At 38.8% G+C, this 16,684-nt stretch overlaps 1 protein-coding gene across 3 annotated transcripts in view; it reads right to left on the minus strand.

The window, feature by feature from the left end:
* The window catches only part of CHCHD3 (coiled-coil-helix-coiled-coil-helix domain containing 3), a 298,843-nt gene that overhangs the window by 24,512 nt on the left and 257,647 nt on the right, over nucleotides 1–16,684 (minus strand). Inside the window, exons 8-9 of one of the 3 annotated variants that reach the window (XR_001116881.2) lie at nucleotides 5,789–5,942; nucleotides 3,741–3,877 (exon numbers count right to left, since the gene is read on the minus strand). The exons of the other annotated variants lie outside the window; for them this stretch is intronic. The gene's annotated coding sequence lies outside the window, so the exon portion shown is untranslated. The remainder of the gene's footprint in view (nucleotides 1–3,740; nucleotides 3,878–5,788; nucleotides 5,943–16,684) is intronic. 3 annotated transcript variants of the gene reach the window in all.

Here is a 16,684-nt window from a genome sequence, read left to right on the forward strand (position 1 = left end):
CAGATGGTGACATTTGCAAGGTTGTTTTCAAACACAATCTAATATGAACCAGTAGTATAACAGCCGAAGAGCACAACTGCACATATTCCTAATGTCCATTCCCAAGCTATGTTATACAATTATAAAATCATTCTCTGAATTGATTTTATTTTCTTCTCTTGGATAAGGGCACTATCTACAGCAGCGATAAGTTTCCATAGGAACTAAATTCATTTCAAAAGGTTTGAACATAGAAGCTTTAAAAAAAGTGCTCAAACAACATACGAATTTTGTACATCGTGCCTTGCAGTCTTGAAATCAGAGCATCGTAAATGTTGACCTTTTAATCTCCTGAAAGTCCCTGGAAATGAGAAAATCGTCTCTTTCTATTTGGGAAATGGATATGTTTAAGGTAACTGGTAAGGAAAAGAACTTAGAAGGTGAGTTGCTAATTCGTAATATCTCATCTCTAGCATTAAACACAACTAATCACACATGATAACACTATTTACTAATTCTTAGAAAATAAGTGCAGCATGCATTCAAGTAGTTGCTAATATTTTCCTACTTAATACTCCATAAATTAAATATAAAGACTAGAAGAAAATACACCTTCAAAGTATTTTATAGCTAATAAATGTGAGAAGTTTATACGGGTGTATAAGCACTGAACTGCACGTGCCTCTGTGAAACATCCACATGGTAACTCTGTAATTTGAAAATTCTAACATGTTTCTCTTTTTGTTCTGATTAAATAAAGTATTCAGTACTGATGCCATAAGAAGGCATTAAATTCCAACATATCCCTTTGTATTGCATAAATGGATTTAAGCATTTTACAGAGACAGGCAAGATTTAGCAAATTGGCTTAACATTCTAGTCCGCTGCTGAGACTAAAATGAACAAGACCAACTATGAAGTATAGAAAACAACAATCTACCACACAGATTCTCCAAATGATTATGATGAGTCTCATACATGAGTATTTCAGAGGTAGAATCTCAATGATTTCTACGTAAAGGGATAATGATATATTACTGTAGGACCAAATAATGCATTTCTCAATTCATGTCTGGATTGGATTCACCATGCTGAGCTCCATTAGTTTTACATCTCCCTAAGGGTTCCAATTCAGCAGTATTAATATATGCCATTACACACAGCCCAAACCCCTTAATACTACTCTCCAGTTGAGTGTTTCTGGAGAAAAATCACAAAACTAGGGAAACTAGAATCACTATAAATTCACAGGCACTAAATCCTGCCACAATGTTATGGCACTTCTTTGGTAAACTCACTCTCCCCCTATTACTAGGATTATTCATGCCATCTCCAGCCTCCTCTAACATCTTGCCTGGTTCTTTTCCCTTTCCACCCTTGGCTAATGTGCTGGCCTGTTGTTTCATTGAGAAAAAAAATAAACCAAAAGATAACTCGCTCATCTTCCCAACATTAAGATCTGGATCTGCACCCATCTTCTCCTTTTCTATTGTTACTTTGGAGGAAGAATGTCTCTCTCATCAAAAGAAAGGCAATCCCTATGCATGGATCCAATTCTTACCTTCCCCCACCCTTGCCTTCTAGTGGGATTTTCTCTCCTGAGATGGTTCCCACCGCATTCTGTCATTCTCTAGAACAGTGCTATCCAACAGAGCTTTCTGCAGTGATGGAAATGTACTAAATCCTCGCTGTCCCAACATGGTGGTCACACCACCAGTGGCAAGTGAGCACCTGAAATATGACTAGTGCAACAAAGGAAATGCATGTTAAATTTTACTAAATTTTAATACATTTAAACAGTCATAAGTGGCTAGTGGCTACCATGCTGTTGGAAGCACAGTTCTAGCAAATACCCTTTCAATTTCTGCCTCCACTTCCTTACCTTCCATCCATTCTTTTCTATCCATGCCAAAGTGGCTTTCATTCAACTGTTGGATAGAACTGCTCCTGCTAAAATCAGAGGCCTCTAAGTGGTCAAATCCAATGATTTTTAGTAGACATCTTATAGGACCCGATCAGCAGACTTGTTCCAGTAAATTGCCCCTTTCTTGAAAAGAGTTTCTTGGCTTCCATAATACTACACTCTCCTGTTTTTCCTCCTGGCTCTCTGGCTCATTGTCTTCTAACTGATCCCTCAATGTTGGAGTTCCTTGGAGTGATGGTCCTGGAGGTCTCTTTGCTCTTCTCTCTCCCCTCTCTCCACAGATACCTCAACCGTTCTCATAGCTTTAAATACCATCTGTGTGCTGGTCGCTATCTAATTTGTATCTCTAGCCCAGCCCTCTTATAGGTGACTTGACTACTGCTATTTACATGGAAGGCATTACAGGTACCACATGTTTAAAACTGAACTAATTCCCTCCTCTACCTCCAATTTATTTTTTTTCTTCCCCATCTCAGTAAACAGACCCTCCAAGATCAGGGAGTTGTACTTGATACCTCCCCCTTTCCCCCTTCCATTCTCAATATCCATTCTGTCACGTAGTCTTGTCTAAATTCTAATAGATCTAGAATTGACCACTTCCTTTTCTTCTTTTCTTTTCTTTTTCTTTTTTTTTTTTTTGAGATGGAGTCTTGCTGTAGCCCAGGCTGGAATGCAGTGGTGCAATCTCAGCTCACTGCAACCTCTGCCTCCTAAGTTCAAGCTGATTCTCCTGCCTCACCCTCTCCAGTAGCTGGGATTACAGGTGTCCGCCACCAAGCCCAGCTAATTTTTGTATTTTCAGTAGAGATGGGGTTTCACCATGTTGGCCATGCTGGTCTCAAACTCTTGACCTCAAGTGATCTACCCACCTCGGCCTCCCAAAGTGCTGGGATTACAGGTATGAGCCACCGCACCTGGCCTGGAATGGACCACTTTGTATTTCCATTTTCATTATCCTAGTCCGAGCCACCATAACCACTTGCCTGGACTATTTCAACAGCCTCCCATGTAGTCCCTCTGTTTCCATTTTTGGTCTCTTACCCTCATCTCTACCACAATTCATTATCAAAACAACAACAACCAGAGTGCCCCTTTTAAACCACAAATCTGGTCTCACAACTTCTAGGTTACAACCCTAACTCTTTAAGATTTCCTACCTCTCTTGGGATACATCCAAAATAGTGATTATGACCTACTAGGTCCTACAAGATGTAACCCCTGCCTCCACCTCTCTTGACGACACTTTCCCACAATAGGTTTCCCTTCAGAACCCCAAAGGAGTTCAGCTCCTTCCTCAGGGTCTTACCATGCATTGGCCCTGCTGCCCTTCCCCTAATGCCTACTATTTTAGTCTTTATATCAGCTTTAAGAGGTTGTCTCCAATGCCTCACAGTCGATTCCCATGGGACATGCTCTCATAGCATTTGACAGCACTTTTCACAATTGCCATTGTCAAGTTATTTGGATGATCAGTTATTTCTCCCACTAGACCAGAAGCTCCAACAGGGCAGTATTCCCAGTGCTTGTCACATCTGCCAAACACCATCAGCTGTTCAAACCTTTCCCCCTGAGAAGCCACTGGGGTACCTTCTCCACTTCTCATCAGCACTGTATTAGCCAGTATATATGTGGGGGAACAAGGCAGACCTGTGAGGAAGAGTGGCCAAACTACACATGTTCTTAACATCCCAACTGGAATCAAGAACCAATTTCCCAATAAATACTTAAGTTCTAGAATACAGTCAATACTTATGTTTTAGCCATTTACTGTGATGGTTAAAAACACAGGATCTAGCATCTAAAATATGCATATCCAAAACTGGGGTCTACTTCTTACTTGCAATGGAAGCTTGGGCAAGTTTCTTGATCTCTCTAAGATGCAACTTTTTCCTCAGTTCCTACTGTTTAACATTGTTGTGAAGATTAGTAAGGTAACGTTTAAGCTCTCCACACAATGTCTGGCACTGAGTAGGCCTGAAATAAATGGTAGCTGTTATTATTAATACACATTTATTGTTCATATATTTCTGCAGGTTATTCTGGGAACCTAACCATTAGTTATCATCTTCTTTCCAAAGAAAAATGAGCTGCTATTTTCAAACAGCCAACTTAAAAACCAAGTTTTAGAATATGATACATCTGAGAGTTGGTAACTGCTCATGAAGCTTGAAGGTGCCCACAAGGTGTTCAGGTGGTGGAAAAAGAGGAGGGCTGCTGCATGTGTTTTTGATGACGGGATTAAAAAGCTGTACTCATGTTAAAAATCACACCTCCAGCATGGGGTACATAATGAACATAAACCTACATATCTTTTCTTTCCCCAAGTACGTGCTCACGGGGAGCAACAGTCCACCCTATGAATAAATGGAATTGTATTTGAAGTAATTACACTTGGCATAGATTTGCCCACTGCTGGTGGCAGGGCTGCTACTTGTGACTAAGCAGTGAGGGGAACTCAACAGAATTGATGGCAAACTGCTTTAATTTGCCTTAATAGTAGCAAAATCTTGCCTAAAACAAGTTGGACATTTCAAGAATAATAAACCCACACAGTTAAAAGTTCTATTACTGTTAAACCAGTATTCAAACAGGCCAGAAACTGGTTTTCAGCCTCTTTTCATGAGTTTTCTGTATCTTTAAGGTCATAAATGTTATTTTGTGATGCCACGCTGGCGGTCTTCTGGAGGAGGCCTAGACATGCTGGTGTTATTAAAATGTTGGGTAACATTTCAGTTTATTCATGCTGTGAGGTCTGTCCCTTCCCCTACCCCATACTCCCAAAAGCTTTAACCACCAAAGGACATTTAGAAATAATAGGGAGAAATGTGAAAGTGCTAATGATGATTTCATTTTCAAATGGTCTTAAATGGACAGGTAATGACAGCACTGCCTGTAATGGCCTTGTAGCCAACTCATAAGCAGGAATGGGGAAGAAGATGGACTAGGAGGATTCTCCTTTCTATAAATGCACCATGGCTGAATGCAAAGAAAACCCAGATAAAATTAAAGGTCTACCCTGTGCCTGAGTGACTGGCCTTTGTGAAGGATGAGTGAGAACCAGAAGCCTTACACATCATAAAATCACAGTATGTGTTGATTGATTACCATTCGGAAGTTAATTACACATTACTAAATGATTATGTGAAAAGCCTGTAAAGTCTGGAGTTTTGTCAAATCAGATCATATATCATATCATATATCATATCATGGTACTAGAGGTATGTAATGGCTGTGGCTATACAGCAGACCATGAAACCGAAATTTTAGACTTGTTGGCCTAATTTAATCAATGTCAACTGTCAAATAGGAGGATTATGGCCAGCAACTCCAGTTTGAGCTAGGACCGAAGACCCTGACAGAGAAAGACTTAAGTACTGCTCAGGATGATAACTTTAGTTTAAGGTCTGAATAACTGGTTTTGTTATCTAAATTGAATAGCGTAATGAGATAATTTTTATCACAACCACATACTGTATAATGAAATAAAGCAATGAGAGCTTTTTATCAAGGCATTTCAATGTGATGGCAAATCAATTATAATATTAATTTTTATCAGACACCATCAAATCCAGCCACTTTTAGATCTCCAATATTGGTTATAAGTGCCAACATTTAGACTGAAAGAACCGTTTAACAGATGGAGCATTTCCTTCTTCCAGTATTTAGGAGTGAGGCCATCTGACTGAAGTCTTATTTCCCTGCTTATAAACTAAGCCCTTTGCCCAGGAGACTATTTCAAAAATGTACCAAAGGTTAATATGTTTGCATATATTACAAATGCTAAGCAAAATGGAATGTTAATATATTCTCTTATTCATTACAAAGGAAATGGCAGGAATGACTGCACATAAAGGACATTTTACCAGTTGTTCTTACTCTGATTACCTTTTAGGTCCCTGCAAATGCCAGTCACAGTTTCACTGGTGCTCAGGTTGCCTGAAATGAGGGAGAAGTAACGAGTTCTCCTACTAGGAGCCATATTGGGACAAGAGGTAACAAAATAAAGAGTCCTGTTTTGTGATACTTCATTTCACCAAACCTGCTGGTAGGAAAAAAGGTGAAAAGAGAACAGAGAAAAGATATGAAAATTGCATTATACAGTCCTTTAGGCTTTTGTCCTTCTTTTTTCCTTCTCTCTCTTCTTCCTTTCTCTCCCCTTCCCCAGCCAGATCCTTCCTATTTCTGGTTTAGGCACTGTCAATCAAGGGGTGAACAAATTTTTATATATGCTTCTAAAGCAGGAGTAGCAAATACAAAGGAAAAATGCCAACTCGTTCAATGCTTAAGCCAGTGACAGACATCACTAATCAATCTTGACATTCTTTCAGGCTGAGTCTGTCATAGCCTCCGAATCCTTTTCAACGAAATACTGCAGGGAGCCACCACGATCAATTGGAGTTGGTGCCTGAAACAAAATTTATTTGCGTTTCCTTGCACTAAACTTTTCCCTAGTGTTCTATCTTTAGCATTGGGTTGGACTTTCTTGGTTCGGCACTTTCTTATGGTCATGTAGTTCAGGCTGGGCATTTTGTCAGGTTGAAATTCACGAGAAGCCTGGCTCTCTTCCAATAAGCACCTTGCCATACAAAATCCACAGTTTCTGAAAATAATAGAGATCAGATAATGCCCCTTTCTAGCTCAATCCACACCCTCTAAAAGGGAAGCAAAGCCAGGAAAAAAAATCATCTGGGCTTAGCAGTCTCTTTCTTCACTTTCTGGAGTAAAAGAGTTGGCCTCTATTAATGTTTGAGCCTTGATCTTAGCTATGTCTGTTTTTAAAGCTGATTTGAGGTTCAGATTTAGCATTTACCCTTTCAAAAAGTATCTGTTTAAAAGAAAGTTTTATGACAGTCACTAGATTGCCTTCATGAGCATTTTAGGAGTACCTTCCCCATATATTAACACACTGGCTCATTTGGCTTCATAGTTAATTGCACGATCTCTCCAGAAAGCCCTTAATGACACCATCTCACATCCAAGCTTCATAATTTGGCTCCCCCCAAATCCGAGAGCAGGGCTTCCCAGGCACCATCTTACTGCCATTGTGGGCCAAATGTGATTCTCCCCAGCTGCTGCTGTGCCTCCTCCTTTATGGCAGGGGCTTGCCTGATCACTCCAAGCCATTCCAGGAACCAGAAGCCTTCCAGGCAACAAGAGGCTATTAGATGCAACCTGCTTGGGCCAGGGCCATATTCTGCTCTCAGTGATAACTAATGCATGCTTCTACCGGTATTTTTTCATTCTATTGCTTGAGAGGATTGCCTCCCACATTTGCACAAAGGATTTCCCTAGATAAAGAAGATCCAAGAACGGCCAAATCTTGCCAGAATTCAATAAATGGCATACAAAAGCCTGAAAAAAACCCCTGGAATATCAAAATGGAAGTAGGTTCAACTATGACAAATGTGGCTACCTGAAAAACAGACAAGAGACACAAAGGGCATCTCTGTCTTCTCTGTCTTTACCTGGGAACTAAAAGAAAATGGCGATTTCTCTGTACATGTGCTGGTCCGTAGCCTCCACAGCTGTCAGCTCCAAAGAAAAGGGCAGCACTCATCCGCTTTATGAAGAGTTGAAAAGATTCATGTAATTTTCCTGGGGTTCCAAGCTTTCTTTCTTTCTTTCTTTTTTTTTTTTTTTTTTGGCATTACCCGTAACGTATTTGTCCATGGGATAAACAGAGATGCCTTCCTCCAACAATTACATTTGCTTAAAGGAAAACACAGCTGCCTTCCTTGAATATTAAGATGCAACTGGGACTAGTGAGACCAAAGATTTCAAAGGGAAGGAAAGTTTTTATAGCATAAAAGATACTCCATTATATCAAAGTGCATTGAGATTAAAAAAAAAATGAGGCAAAGTGATGACTATTCTCCTTAGGGACAAAAGGTCCAATTGAGAAAGAAGCTCTAGCTGCCACTTTCCAGAAGAGCCACCTGCCACTACTTGGAGCTATTGCAGATATTCAGGAGTCAGAATTTCAGACTCCTGCCACCTCTGGGGTTCATGGGGGAGACTGTGCACACATGTCTCCCCTGAGGCAAAGCCAATAGGTAATTACTCGATCACTGACACCTTGGGATAACTGAACATGAAGTCAATTTCTTAATGGTTCTCTCTTAAAGAACCAGCATCACACTGCTAGGTACTGCACCTGTAGTCCCAGCTACTCAGGAGGCTGAGACAGGAGGATCACTTGACCCAGGAGGTCAAGGCTGCAGTGAGCTATGATCATGCCACTGTACTAAAGCCTGAGTGACAGAGTGAGACCCTGTCTCAAAAAAAAAAAAAGAAAGAAAGAAAGAAAAAAGGAAAGCTTTGGAGAAATATGTGCTAACCCAGGCAAAAGCAAGTGAGTCACCCATTCCTTTGGGAGTGTATTATATTGCTATGAGGGCCCACCCCATCCAAACTATGGAAAGTAGCAAGAGATGATGCTGAACCTAATTAGCATTAGTTATTATTTGCTATGGTTACAATTGCATCAAATAATGCTGCTGCCAGCAGTGCTGTTTTATGTGATATCTTCTTCATGTGGCAACCTTTTCATAAATCAAAGCAAAAGCCAATACCAGACAGTTTCTTGTACAGCCTGCCTGACAATAAAAGTTAACACTGAACCTTAGCTGTTATCAATCTTCATAAATGTGTCCACGACGTGGCAAGACTGCTCCACATTACAGTGGGGCTGCCACTAATGCATGCAAGGTAGTGACCCACTAGGTTAATGGGACTTGACAATCGGTCCAGTTTTAATTGAGCCAGAAAAAGGAATGGTTCTCTTATCCTTAAAGTACACAGGAATTTTCTCCTCTATGCCTTAGTTCCATCAGTGCTTTGCTCAGAAAATGCCGATAATTAAGTTTAACATAGACTGGTATAACAGACAATAGAAACCTCATGGGGGAAAGTGGGTGGGTAGGCTTTTATAAGAAGAAAACTTGTTATGAAGTATTTAATTGGTATTCTTGATAGACAGTTACCTGACTTGAAGATGCTGTGTTTTCAAGTTGAAATTTCAAACTAGAAAATATATAAATCTGTCTACATGAACAGAAGCAAAAAAAAAGTCCTTAAAAATAGCAAAAGTCAACAAATTTTTAATATCAATAACTTTCCCTTGACAAAAATTCACACTCTATAGAAATCTGAACTGAAGGAATTCCCAATTAATGACGTCTTAATGTAATAAATACTCTATCATGTTTTGAATTTTGCTATAGTCCTAATTACCCTATTGATACCATCAAGAGAAAAGCCCAGCTTCTATCTGGCATGTACTAGAGATGAACTCTAGCAATTAGCTAATGTCCAACAAAAATCAGCCCTGTATTAACAGCCTGTAATGAAGACCATTAACAGCCAGATAAATCAAACCTTTAAGCCAGACACAGAGATGTCAACATAGCCACAGGCACCTAATTTGCTGAATGCATTTATTTAAATATGTATTTCCCAAGCACAGTATATATGCCCGGTGCTTGCGGAGATCGATAAAGAGGATAAAATACAATCCCTGCCCTCAAGAAGGTTTCAGTTCAACTAAGAATGAGATTCACATGCTGTTAACTAGACCTTGGCAATGGGCCCTTCAAAATCCCAAGTCTATAATTCTTAGTTTTTAAGACAACAGTTTCCTCTAGTGTAAATTCAGAGCTATATTAGATCCCTTCCAGAGTAAAAACATTCTTATTTGCACCTGTGAGTGAGTTAGCCTAGTCTTTTAAATCCAGAATGTAGTTTAAATGCACACACACGAGAAAACGCACTTTTTTTTTTCTTTTTGCTTTTTTTGTTGCCCCAACCTCTAGTCTTCCATTCTGAACTGCAGGAGTCTAAGTTAAGAAGCATGGACATTTTATAAGAGTTCAATTTAGTAGATGGAAATATTGATACTAATTGAGCACCTGTTAGAGAGAGGCGTGCTACCATCAAGCTGGCTCAGATACAGCTTGTGCCTTAAATGAGAAGGGAGACAGGGCACAGGCAACACTGATGTCACTTACATTGTCATAAGGGCTGGAGTTACATAAACACACAGGGAACAATTAATTAATTAATTAATTATGGCTTTTTAGTAGGAAGGGAGGTGTCTAGAAAGACTTTACAGAGAAAGCAGAGGAATTAACACATGAGACAGGTCCTAACAAAAGGCTGAGTTTATCGGGAGGAAGGTGGTGAAGGTGAGGTGTGCTATGGCTGTGCTGTGGGGGCAGTGTGAGCTGGGCTGAAGCCGGGTGCAGAAGGCACCCCCTCCCTTTAGTGAATGAACACTGAAGTACATGAGAAAAGATGGCAGAAGATCAGCCCAGGAGGTATCTAAGGTTATTTTCATATTGTGGTTTAATATTTAAAGTTTTGGCTGTTTGTCCCAACTTCTGTATTATGATTTATTAGATAACGTTGATTATTTAACTTTGAAGTGGAAACTTATTTTGCTTTTAATCATTTGGATCAGATTGATGGATGAGCATCTTGTGGTTGCAAGGCAAGCTGTTAAAAAAAAAGTTATTATTTGCCACTACTTATCACCGCAAATCAGGATCGTCATAACACTCAACCAAACACATAACTTTGGCTGTTGGGACTGACATAGGACTGCAGCCATCATCCTTGGCCCCTAATTTTTAAATGTTGTATTCATAAAAATAAGCTTCATTGTTCTCTTCATAATGAGCAAAGGTTGTAAGTAAGCTTATAAACTAGAGTAATAGTATTAAGATAGCATATTATCAGTTGTGGGTATTAGGATTCCACTAACTGCTAACAAAAAATGTTTGAAAACAACAGGAGGGACTGGGAGAGAAGGAGGCTTCTCTTTGCTATGGCTTCCACATCCCTTTCTCACTCTCTACAGGAATCTATCTCTTTTCATAGAAACAAGGCTGCACCTGTGATTGAGTTAGCCCAGGCTTTTCAATCCAGAATGTAGTTTAAACACACATGTATGCACACACATGGGAAAATGTGCTAGTATTTTTTTTTTTTTTTAATTGCCCCTAACGTCTAGTCTTCTTTTCTGAACTGCAGGGGTTAAACGGGCTTTTGGGAACTAATCTAGACACTTAGCCACACTGTCCTTTTTACTTCTGGAAAAAAAATATATACATGGCCCAAATGCTGAGCAAGTGACTACAGAACACGTTAGGAAGAATATTGTTTGTTCAGTATAGACTACCAACCTATCATTGTCTAGAATCTCAAGTGAAGAAAAATATTCTAAAACTATGACAAGGTTTTAGGTGAGAACTATATCATGAACTAACAATGGCTGCATTTTGTCTGAGCACACCATTGCATATGTATTTCTAACCAAATTATGTAGTTCTCATGTAGCATATTAAAACATAATTATTATTTTGAGTAGTGCTGCTAACTGTTGGTTAATGATTTGACAGAAAGCATTTACCTTTAAACACATGCTTTTAAGAGGCCTGGTATACTCTCAATTGCAATTTTATTGCATTCAAGGATTATCCTCTAGGGAAATATATATTAGATCATATGATGAGCATCAATTAAAAAAACACAAAATTCACCCAACAGAAAATTCAACTATTGATGACTATAGTAATTATTAATAGCTCACTATTCACTGCTTAGGATGTGCTAAAAACATAAATGGACCTCATTTAATTCCAATATAACAGCTCTGTTATTATCACCATTTCACAGATATAAAAATCTAAGACAGTGTGGGGTTTGGGTGGGGTGGAAAATGAGAAGTAACTTGCTAGAATAGGTCACATTTTAACATGTGGATACTTATTATTTCATTGTACCTATATTGACATTATGGCGTGGAAAAATGAAGAGAAGTCCTAATAAACTTAAAAAGAAATCAGGAAGACCAAGAACCACAGACGAGAGAAAATAAGCATATTTTCTGGTAGATGCTACAGCAAAACCTGTAGTATATTAAACATTTGCTCTTTCTTAAGTCTACTTCCTAGATACTGTAGCATATAAACGTAGAATTTTATGACATTAAGTACAAATAGATGTATCATTAATAAGAATGGATCAGCCCTTCTGAAGAACGTGGCCAAAAGCTTAGTACTCAAATCTTTTAAAGATCCCAGCCTAATGCATTTTCTGGAGCAACGATCCTATTTTCTTTGCATCATCAAGTTCTGAGGATGTATTTTTCATTTGTCTTGTCGTCTGTTAGAAAAGGTGAAGATGTGTATACATTTTGGTTTTCAATTCTCCTATTATATCAGCTTCTCAGCGCTTCACTTTCCAAATGTTCAAAAGAGGTATGGATTGACATTTCTGCCAAAGGACAATTTTTTGCTCTGTAGTTTTTCTCAGAGTTAATGGAAAAAGTTCTGCCACTAATCTTTTCAATTCGCCTCTAGGGAATTACAAACTAGCAGCAAAAGCTGCAAAGGTTGTGCCAAAATGCAGTATTTTTAAATTATACAACTCAAAAAAGCCTACAATTTTCACAAAACATGATTTCCTTTTTTTTAAATTTAAAAAAAAGTGTCTTGGGAGGCCAATTTTTGATTCATATTGTGATACAACTTCTAAGGTTAAATAACCTGGGCCCTGACTCTTAACTACTAGATCCCTAAAAGAAACTGACCTGTATAGAGTTGAGTACCTACTATATGCCCAGAATTTTACCCACATTTCATTAACCCTTATTAACAACCCATGAGGTATTATATGTACATGTCCTATATCAGCAAAAAGAAGCTCAAGAGTTAAGTAGCTTAATGCTATACAGTTGGAAGGAATGGTCACAATTCAAACCCCATCCATGTTACGGACATAAAAGTACCAGTTCCTTAGGGTTTAGGTATGAGTTTGTTTCGCTGCAGCCTTCTTCTGCACTGTCCGTCCCCACCGCGCCCCCAACCAAAAAAAAAAAAAACCAATCACTTGAAAGAAACTTTCAGTAGAGGACTACAGACCAATCCTATGAGGCATGATGCAGCTATTTAGAAGAATGAGTTGGATTTAAAAGAAGGCGTTGAATTTATGTGTTGACCCAGGGGGATGTATCCATAATAAATATAAGTTAAAATACATATGGTATAGTCTTACATTCTGTGAAAACAAAACAAAATCTATGTTTATTAACATATCTATTCATAGAGATAAATGTGAAAGGCTAAATATCAAACTACAACTTCACATGCTTTACTTTTAAAAGGTTGATCTGGAAAAGAAAAGAGGAGTAAAATTACATTTCCCTTGTTACAAGAAAAAAAAATACTTCCTTGATAAATTAAAAGAGAAAAAAATCTAATACATTAGTTCCCCTTTATCCATGGGGGATACATTCTAAGATATCTAGTGGATGCCTGAAACCATGAGTAGTACTTAACTGTAGATAAAGTATGTTTTTTCCTACAAATACCTCTATGATAAAGCTTAATTTATAAATTAGGCACAGTAACAGACTAACAACAAGAATAACAAAATACAACAATACACTAGAATAAAAGTTATGTGAATGTAGTCTTTCAGTATCTTATTGTACTCTGCAAAAAGCAAAATTGCAGATAAGGGGGGCCACCTGTATTATTTATTAATTTCATATCCTTTTCACTACAGTAAGTCTCCAGGAAGGATATCAAAAGAGAAAAGTTATTCATAAAATTCAATGGGAAGGAGAGAGAATACTTTAAAAGGTTCATTTCATAATCAAGTGGACTAGCAATAGAAAATTTACCTAGTAAGTGAGCTAATTTTATCTATTTTGGGCACATTCAATCAGAATTATAGACATAAATTAAAAATTAGACATCCAGATAAAACACATCTGAATAAACCACAAACATTTGTCTCTCACACATTCTTTGCAATGACACAAAGAACCTGGTACCATGTGAATTCTTAGGACACCATTCAAAGATATCATAGCTAGGAGTAATGAAAGCTAATCGTATACCATTTCAGTTGGTATGAAAAGATGAGGCTCTTTTTTTGCCTAATGCCCTAGGACTTTCTCAGGCAGCATCCTATGAATCCAATCTTTCCTCAACTCTCTCCTCCCCACCTTTTTAATCAGAACTAGTCTTTCCTATGTCCCATCCTTTCAAGCCCCTGAACTTTGCTATCAATCAATATGGCAAGCTAATATGTGGTTATTTTTGAGTGGACGTTAGTATATTAAGAGTGGTAGTCATTAATTTGGTGCAGTAAACTCTAATTATTATATAATAAATGTATACAACATCTATGCACGCAATATTATATTGTATTATTTGATAGAAGACTTCCAGAAACAATGACCAACTCAAAAGGCATAATCCTAGTGGTGACAATTATGGGGACTAGGGATAGGTGAAAGAAAAAAATATTCCCAAGTAGTAGAACTCTTTTTTTTTTTTTTTGAGATGGAGTCTCGCTCTGTCTCCCAGGCTGGAGTGCAGTGGCACGATCTCGGCTCACTGCAAGCTCCACCTCCTGGGTTCACGCCATTCTCCTGCCTCAGCCTCCCGAGTAGCTGGGACTACAGGTGCCCGCCACCACGCCAGGCTAATTTTTTGTATTTCTAGTAGAGACAGGGTTTCACCATGTTAGCCAGGATGGTCTCGATCTCCTGACCTTGTGATCTGCCTGCCTCGGCCTCCCAAAGTGCTGGGATTACAGGTGTGAGCCACCACGCCTGGCCACCAAGTAGGTAGAACACTTGGTTGAATCTTTATGCCCTATTAACTGTGCCTTTTAAAATATGGCATTTCAAGTCCTTCAAGTCTGACTCCAGTCTTCCTTTGTGGTCTCATATTCCATTAGACCTCCCCCACACTGTTTCAACCATTTCCACTATTCAAGGCCCTCTTCATAGCAAGGCCATTCTCCCTCTTCTTACCTTAAGAAAATCTCAAGATGAGAAGATCCAGCTTATGCCAGTTACCTCTTCATGCAATCCAGATTCCCCTGGGATTCCCCTCCTAGTTCTACTGTATTTTATGGTTTGTACTTTCATGTTAGCATTTAACATGTTTTGGTCACTTTTTATATTCCCAATTTATAACAACCATATGGAATGTATAAGATACTCAAAATTTTTCATGAACAAATCTTTTAGTAATAATTCCTGCACCAAGTTTTGATACTTCTGCAGTAGAGCTAATGATCCCAATGAGTACAAGCCCTCTGAGGGCAGGGACTCAAACTGATATGTTTGTATTTTCAGGGCCCGTAGAACATGGAACATCAAACAGACCCTTGGTGAATGGATGTGTTAATACTGGGATGGTAAGTTCTTCAAAGCAAAATTGTTGTGTTAATACTTTTAACAAATAAATATATGCCATTGAGCTCACTAGGGGAAGAAACCAAACAAATAAGGACAGGGTGTCAGAATTCACTAACAGAAAAGAACTCGCAAGACAGGAGTCAAAATAGGTCTTCTGGCAATATCCAACAACTCAAGTTCAAAGACTTCAAAAACACTCCCAAACCAACACCCAACTAACCAAACCAAAACCACAAATGATTTAAGTCATGACAAAGCATTTGGTTCCCACTTCTTGTCAATTAACCAGGATGTCTTAAAGACGAATTCTATACCAGCAATACTAATTTTCTTCATTACGCTAGCGTCTTTTGTATTGGAGAAACACTATCAGGAAAAGACAAGAACTGGTTGATTGTGAGCAGTATCGAATGAGCTATAATGGAGGTGTTACGAATGTAAATCAGCGAAGCCTGATGCAGAAAACAGCATCATCTGGGCATGCAGCTTGCAAAGTAATGAGACTGTGATAATGCGCTGGCACCCAGCTTTGATCACTTCATCTTGTTCAAGGGCTCTGCTTGGGAAACAAAGGTGTGAGGCACTGACCTCCTGCCCACAGCTTGCACAAGCACAAACCATGGTAACAGATCAAGGATTGATACCCCTCTCTCTTCTCCTCCTTGCCAACACACCTCTTTTTCAGAACTGATGGCTTCATAGTTGGGGGCCCAGCATAAAGCAGGCCAAGCAAGCTTCTACCATATGAAGCGTCTGTCTGAACATGTCTATATAATTGGCAATTCATTTTTCATCCTGAAAGCAGGAACAGGTGTATGCTACCTTCGACATTCTAATGATAAACCATGCTGAATGCATCTCTCACATAGTCAGCTTTGTTGAGATCTATGCCAGTGGCCAGCCGGTGGACTTCAGAGTCTGCATAGATGGCTCTGCCTCACAAATGAATAGGCACTTGTGTAATCTCAGATGCTCAAGAGAACAAGAGGAGGAGCAAATGGCAGTGCATAAAAAATTAAAAATCTCACCACACAGCAGCAGCCCTTGGTTTTTCTTGTGTAAATAATGTAATTGGCAAATAGCTTACTTCTTTGTAATTGCAATATCCCTACAATGCATGTTTAACATACTAAAAAAGGAGGTTTTAGTCCTTGAAAAGGAGTATAAAGCCAGATGTATCACTGCGGTGTTTCTTGCCAGCTTCATCCAGAAACACTAGCTGGGGTGACTTGTGAAACAGAGCCAAGAGCAAGAACTCTCCTTAATGAGCACATTTATCAATTTTCCAGGGACTCGGTTGATTACCAGCATTTAGACATACACACTCACAAAAGGAACACAGCAATTTAACTATTGGCCACTGAAAGCACATGAAATAACTTAAGGCAGGCATGTGAGCAAATTGGGGATGCCTGGCGATACTTTAACATATGAACATGTGTGCTTTCATTTCAACATGTAAGGAAGGGCCAAGACGCAAGCTTTTACAAGTTTTCAAGCATTCTGCCAGGACTCAATAAATAGTATGAACAAATTACTGCATATGATTATTATATTGAAAA

The sequence above is a fragment of the Nomascus leucogenys genome, chromosome 13 (genome assembly GCF_006542625.1).
Source record: "Nomascus leucogenys isolate Asia chromosome 13, Asia_NLE_v1, whole genome shotgun sequence".
NCBI lineage: Eukaryota > Metazoa > Chordata > Mammalia > Primates > Hylobatidae > Nomascus > Nomascus leucogenys.